We start from the raw sequence: 7,053 nt of genomic DNA on the forward strand, positions 1-7,053 counted from the left end.
ACCTTGTCGTGGTTGATGGGCACACATAAATTGGCCAAATTATGCGCAAAAAACCTTCATTTTTCAAAGTGACATTAGTCTAGATACAATATTTCTTATATATTCATGTATGGAGTGCCGAAGTTCTTTTTGCAATTGAGATGACTTTTTTCTTCAGAGCACCCGAATAGACCAGTGAGCGACCCCTCTCTTTTTTTCTGTTGCTGAGGAAGATCGGGAGAAGACAGCCTTCACCACCCCGATGGGACTGTGCGAATTTAACAGTATGCCGTTTGGGCTCTGCAACGCACCTGGAACGTTCCAGAGGCTGATGGAGTGTTGCTTAGGACACCGGAACTTTGAGACAGTGCTGCTGTACCTGGATGACGTTATCGTGTACTCGAGGACGTATGAAGACCATCTGAAGCACCTGGCGGAGGTATTTGAAGCATTGTCCCGATATGGGATGAAACTAAAACCTTCTAAGTGCCACCTGCTCAAGGAGAAGGTTCAGTACCTGGGACACGTAGTCAGCTCAGAGGGAGTAGCACCAGACCCGGAGAAGGTCACTGCCATCCAGAAGTGGCCTGAACCGAGAAGCATCAAAGAAGTACGGCAATTCCTGGGACTTCTCGGGTACTACAGGAGGTTCATAAAGGACTATACCAAAAAGGTAGCACCTCTACAAAATCTCCTGGTAGGACAGTCCAAAAGAGGAAAAAGTCCCCCATTCCAGTGGGGCAAAGAGCAGACTGAGTCCTTTGCATCAATGAAGGAAGTCCTAACCGGTGAAGAAATCCTGTCATACCCTGACTACAGCCAGCCTTTCCTGACCGACGCCAGCAACGAGGGCCTGGGAGCTGTGTTGTCCCAGAAGCAAAATGGCAGAGAAAAGGTAATTACGTATGCCAGTAGGAAGCTTCGCCCTACTGAGAGGAACCCGGATAATTACAGTTCCTTCAAGCTGGAGTTCCTGGCCTTGGTCTGGACTATCACTGAAAGGTTCCAGCATTACCTAGCCTCAACGAAATTCACAGCCTTTACTGACAATAATCCTTTGACACACCTGGAGACAGCCAGGTTGGGAGCCATGGAACAGCGTTGGGTGGCCAGACTGTCGAATTATCAGTTCACCATCAAGTACCGGGCAGGTCACAAGAACACCAATGGCGATGCCCTGTCAAGAATGCCCCACCAGTCACACACCGAGGATGAAGTGGATGACCTAGAAGAAGTTGAATTACCTGCCTTCCACAGAAGCGAAGTGGTCCACGAGCAACACGCCTCCAGAAGATGTCATGGTAGGACGCCAAACCCTCTACCTCATCACAGCTGGAAGGAGACCCAGGACAGTGACCCGGTTGTCAGCCTCATCAAAGGACTGATAACCCAAGAAGGTTCTCACCTGGAGAAGGATGCTCCTCCACAAGCCAAACACCTGTGGAATGAGAGAAGCCGGCTGTTCATCTACAGAGAGAAGCTGTGCAGAAGGTATGTCAACCCCAAGACCCATGAAATGGTGTGGCAGATTGTTGTATCCAGGACAGATATCCAGATGGTGTTAGAGGCCTACCACGATCAAGCAGGTCACTTTGGCTGGAAGAAGCTGGAAACCCTGCTGAAGGACCAGTTCTACTGGGTTGGAATGCAGAGTTCCATAGAGAGGTGGTGCCGGAATTGTGGGCCCTGTAGCCTCAGAAGGAAAGACTACGGCAGCCAGAAAGCACCCTTGCAATCCATCAAAACAACCCAGCCCCTGGAGATTGTCGCTCTGGATCACGTCGAGCTGTCACCCAGCAGGTCAGGCTATTCCTATGCACTGACCATGGTGGATCATTATTCCCGGTCCCTGGTGGTAGCCCCTGTCAAGGATCTGACAGCAGAAACTGCAGCAAGAACGTTCCAAGCATACTTCTGCAGGCCCCATGGATACCCGGACAAAGTGCTGACGGATCAAGGCCCTGCCTTTGAAGCCGAGCTGTTTAAAGAATTCTGTCATCTGTATGGGTGCAAGAAGATCCGGACTACGCCTTATCACCCTCAGACCAATGGTTTGTGTGAGAAAATGAACAACATCATCATAGACCTGCTGAAAACCTTACCCTTGGAAGAAAGGAACCAGTGGCCAGACAAACTACCTGACCTGGTAGATCTGTACAATCACATACCTGTGAGTTCTACTAATTGTACCCCAGCGTACCTCATGAGAGCAAGACCCGGGAAGTTGCCCCTGGACCTGGAACTCGGAGTGGTAGAACCTGAAGCAGATATGTCCACTGAAGACTTGGATACAAACCGGCAGGAGCAGTACAGGAGAGTACAGGCCTGTGTCGAAGACAGTCTAAACAGAGTAAGGGAAAAACAAGAAGAACAGTACAATAAACATGCACCAGCCGACCATTGGTGACGCGCCCCTTGGGCCTGTGTTGTGCAGGGGAACCCGGAACCGGGCCTGTTGTAGAATGCTGGGGGTTGTAGTCTCCGTGTGGCGGTGACCCGGTCCGTGCCCAGGGTGGTCAAACCAGTGGCAGTCTTAATGTATAGCAAATGTCCGACTACGCCACCCGTGGATTGCGGTCAGTGGGGACCGCCGCTGCGCTGCCGACCGCTGAGGCTGATGTTGTTTGCGCAGCCGAGTATGGGATAACTCCCCACGGGAGAAGTATTGCCTCAGGGCAGCTAATGTGAGAGATGATGGGAGTGATGGTGTGAGGGTCCCAGTGCTAATGGTGCTGGTGCGGCAAGGAATCACAGAGACGTGAGGTGCAGTTCAGGGTCTTTACTGATGGTACAAGGCAGACCCTCCTGGTAGTACTGGCTAGTATAAGGGGCCTGGTCAGTCTGCGAGCAAGCAGGAGTTCCCCTGGCCAGGTGGAGTTGTAGGCCTCCCCGTTTATCTGCACTCTTCCTGGCTACCTTGCTGTCAGCAATTACAAGTAGCCCACGTCCCTGAGTATACCGTGTGGTGCTCACCCGTATGGCTGGTGACTTGGGGCCTTCTGTTAGCCTCCGCTCCTGGATGGTGGCGCTGGTCCCTTCTTTGTGACTGAGCCTCCGGGCTTCTATGGCCAGAGGACCTGGAATCCCCTGCCGGCTGGTTTCTGCTGCTGGGTGGATATCAGTCCCCACAGCCTCGGACTCCTGTGTCCGGTTTTAGTAACTTCAGCCAGGGCGAGCTATATCTCTGCTCACAACCCCTGGCCTTCTGCCTCTGCTCCTACAGAGCTCCTAGTTCTTCCTTTCCCTGTGTCTGGAACTTCACTCCAGGCTCTGACTGCTCTGCTTGTTCTGCAGGCTCTGTCTCTGTCTAACCTAATCCCGCCCCAGACCCAGTTTATAAGGGCAGATTCCTCCCCTCCCAGGTCTGGGTGGGCCGTGTTGCATGCTTGGGGCTCCTGACCAGAGAAACCTCCCACTTGCTCTCAGACATAATATCTCGATTACTGTGGCAACCAGACCCCTGGGGTGTCACATTCCCCCCTAGTAAATTTTAGTACTCCGGGACTAAACACATTTTTAAAACATAATAACAGGGTATAAACAATAATACGATAACATATTTACAAGAAGCTTTAGTTCTTTAAAGGTCACGGCGTGTCTGCAACCGGGTGTCCATATCACCCAAGGTGAAGCTTTAAGCGAAGTAGGGGACCTGTCCAAAGCAAACCCCTTGCGTTGGCCTTGGGCGTGGCTGCAAGGGTAGACTAACTACTTTGGGCCGCAAGGAGGCCACGCCAGACAGGTTTTCTCTTCCGCGGCCGTCTTCGCAAGAGGCACCAAGGTGCAACTATCTACAAAACTGTTCCGGTTATCCAGAGTCCATAACCTGTTAGTCCATAAAAATCTGCAGGGTAACTGAGAAACATAATTAATAACAGGCAACAAACATAAACCATAAACAGTTAACAGATAAATTCACAGTGCATTAGTTTAGATTCTCCAGCGAGCGGGCATCTGACCTCTAGTGACTCTAGTGGACCTACGGAGCTCACTAACTGGTTCTGCACTACAGGGTGTAGGAGGTGTTATGGGTAAGCTGGGCAGCTGTCTGCGCACTCTTTGGCTCACTAGGGGCACGGCAGGCTCACTACTAGCAGAGTGTTGATCCTCCTGTACTGCTGGTGTGGACTCTTCTGCCTCTTGGGCCGGCTGCTCTTCCAGCTCTACCGGTTCCTCTGTAGGCACTTGCGGGGCTGGCTGGAGAAAGGTGAGGACGGGTACCACGACAGCGCCGTTTACTTGTGTCCAAGACCGGGGGAAGTCTCCGAGTACGGTACTGATCATTTCTTCCCTTTCCTCTGCGGGTTGAGGGTTTCCTTGATCTTCTTCAGGGCTTTGCAGCTGCTCGGGACACTTCTTCAGGTGGTCTCTGGAGACAATGGCTGTGGTTTCTCCTCCATCCTTACTGATTACACAGATTTTTGGGTTCTCATGGCTTGATGGCAGTACGGTGTACGGGTCCTTCTCCCACTGGTCGTCCAACTTGTGGAGCCGCCTCTTCCTCTTCAAGACCTGCTCTCCAGGTACCAGGGGAACAGCGGGAGCATACTGGTTATAAGCCTTCTCTTGCCTTTCTCTAGCTTGAGACAGACTTCGCTCGACGCTCTCCTGTACTTTCCGATACTGCTGCTGCCGTTCTGTATCCCAGTCTGCCTCTGGCGAGGTGTCCTAAGGCGTCAGGACTCCCATATCCAGGTCAATAGGCAACTTACCAGGTCTTGCTCTCATTAGGTAAGCCGGGGTACAGTTGGTGGAACCTACAGGGATGTGGTTATACAGGTCCACCAGATCGGGCAGTTTCTCAGGCCACAGACTGCGTTCTTCCAGGGGCAATGTTTTTAGCAGATCTATCACCACCTGGTTCATCTTCTCGCAGAGTCCATTGGTTTGAGGGTGATAGGGCGTTGTTCTTATCTTCTTGCAGCCATACAGGTTGCAGAACTCCTGGAAGACCTCCGCTTCGAAGGCTGGTCCTTGGTCTGTCAACACTTGGTCTGGGTACCCGTGTGGACGGCAGAAGTGCTGCTGGAAGGCTCTAGCTGCTGTTTGAGCCGTTAAGTCCTTGACCGGGACCACCACCAGGAACCGGGAGTAATGATCTACGATTGTGAGGGCGTAGACATACCCAGATCTGCTTGGAGCCAGTTTCACATGGTCCAGGGCTACCAGTTCCAGTGGCTGTCTGGTGATGATGGGCTGCAGGGGAGTCTTCTGGCTGGCTCGGTCTTTTCTTCTCAGGTGGCACGGGCCACAGTCTCTGCACCACCTCTCGATGGCTCCTCTCATGCCTACCCAGTAGAACCGTTCACGCAACAAGAACTCCAGCTTCTTCCATCCGAAATGCCCTGCTCCGTTGTGGTATGCCTCCAGAACCATAGCCGCGTCTCGTCTTGGGACCACTACCTGCCAGGTCAACTCATGTGTTCGAGAGTTAACCATTCTCCGGCACAGCTTCTCCCTGTAGAGGAACAGCTTACTTTTCTCCTTCCACAGTTGCTTGGTCTCCTCCGGAGCATCTGGGTCAAGACGGGCATCGGCCTGGGTCAGCATTTCCTTCACCAAATGGACTGCGGGATCACTGTCTTGCGTCTCCGCCCAGTTGTAGTGGGGCAAGGGATTGAACGTCACGGAGCGCCTGTCCTTCACACGGTGGGAATACAGGGTAATCCCATGACGGTGGAACGCAGGGAGCTCAACTTCTTCCAGATCTTCTGGATCTTCCCCTACGTCCGGTAAGTTCGGCATTCTAGACAGGGCATCCGCGTTGGCATTTGAGTGTCCTGCCCGGTATTTGATGGTGAATTCAAAGTTGGACAGGCGGGCCATCCATCTCTGTTCCAGGGCACCGAGCCTTGCAGTGTCCAGGTGTGTCAACGGGTTGTTATCCGTGTACACGGTGAATTTGGAGGAGGCAAGGTAATGCTTGAAACGTTCGGTCACTGCCCACACTACTGCCAGGAACTCCAGCTTGAATGAGCTATAATTCTCAGGGTTCCTCTCCGTGGGCCGTAGCTTTCGGCTGGCGTAAGCGATTACCCGTTCTTTCCCTTGCTGGATCTGGGACAGTACGGCTCCTAGCCCGATGTTGCTTGCGTCCGTGTGGAGGATAAAGGGCTGGCTGTAGTCTGGATATGCCAGGATTTCATCCCCCGTGAGGGCCATCTTCAGCTGGCAGAAGGACTCCTCTTCCAGCTTTTCCCACCTAAAGGCGGCTTCTGGTTTTTGGCTTTCCGAGATTGACCTATCAGGAGGTCCTGCATAGGGGCTGCCATTTTGGTGAAACCGGGAATGAATCTTCGGTAGTAGCCTACCAACCCGAGGAACTGCCGCACTTCCTTTATGCTGAAGGGTCTTGGCCAGTCCTTAATCACGGTGATCTTATCAGGGTCAGGAGCCACTCCGTCAGCACTCACCACGTGTCCCAGGTATTGCACCTTTGGTTTCAGGAGGTGACACTTGGAGGGTTTCACCTTTAGGCCGTAGTTTGCCAGAGCTTCGAACACTTCCGCCAGGTGTTTCAGGTGGTCCTCGTAGGTCTTGGAATAGACGATGACATCGTCCAGGTATAACAGGACCGTCTCGAAGTTCCGGTGTCCCAGACAGCATTCCATCAACCGTTGGAAGGTTCCTGGTGCGTTGCAGAGCCCGAACGGCATACAGTTAAATTCGCTGAGACCCATCGGGGTGGTGAATGCGGTCTTCTCCCGGTCCGCCTCTGCTACAGGAACCTGCCAGTACCCGCTAGTGAGATCCAAAGTAGAGAAGAAGTTAGCAGATTTTAATGCAGCTAAGGACTCTTCTATCCTTGGTAACGGGTACGCATCTTTGTGTGTGATACGGTTGACCTTCCTGTAGTCTACACACATTCTCATGGTGTTGTCTTTCTTTTTCACTAAGACTAGTGGAGCTGCCCAGGGGCTACAGCTGTCCCTGAGTACCCCAGCCTCCTTCATGTCTCTAAGCATCCCCTTGGCGATAGTGTGCAGGGGGTACGGGTCGGTATCTCTCCTTTATGGGAGGATGGTCTCCCGTGGGGATGTGGTGTTCTACCCCCTTTACTCGCCCGAAGTCTAG

The sequence above is a fragment of the Phyllobates terribilis genome, unplaced genomic scaffold (genome assembly GCF_046119375.1).
Source record: "Phyllobates terribilis strain yellow unplaced genomic scaffold, ASM4611937v1 Scaffold_4__5_contigs__length_816908805, whole genome shotgun sequence".
Lineage (NCBI taxonomy): Eukaryota > Metazoa > Chordata > Amphibia > Anura > Dendrobatidae > Phyllobates > Phyllobates terribilis.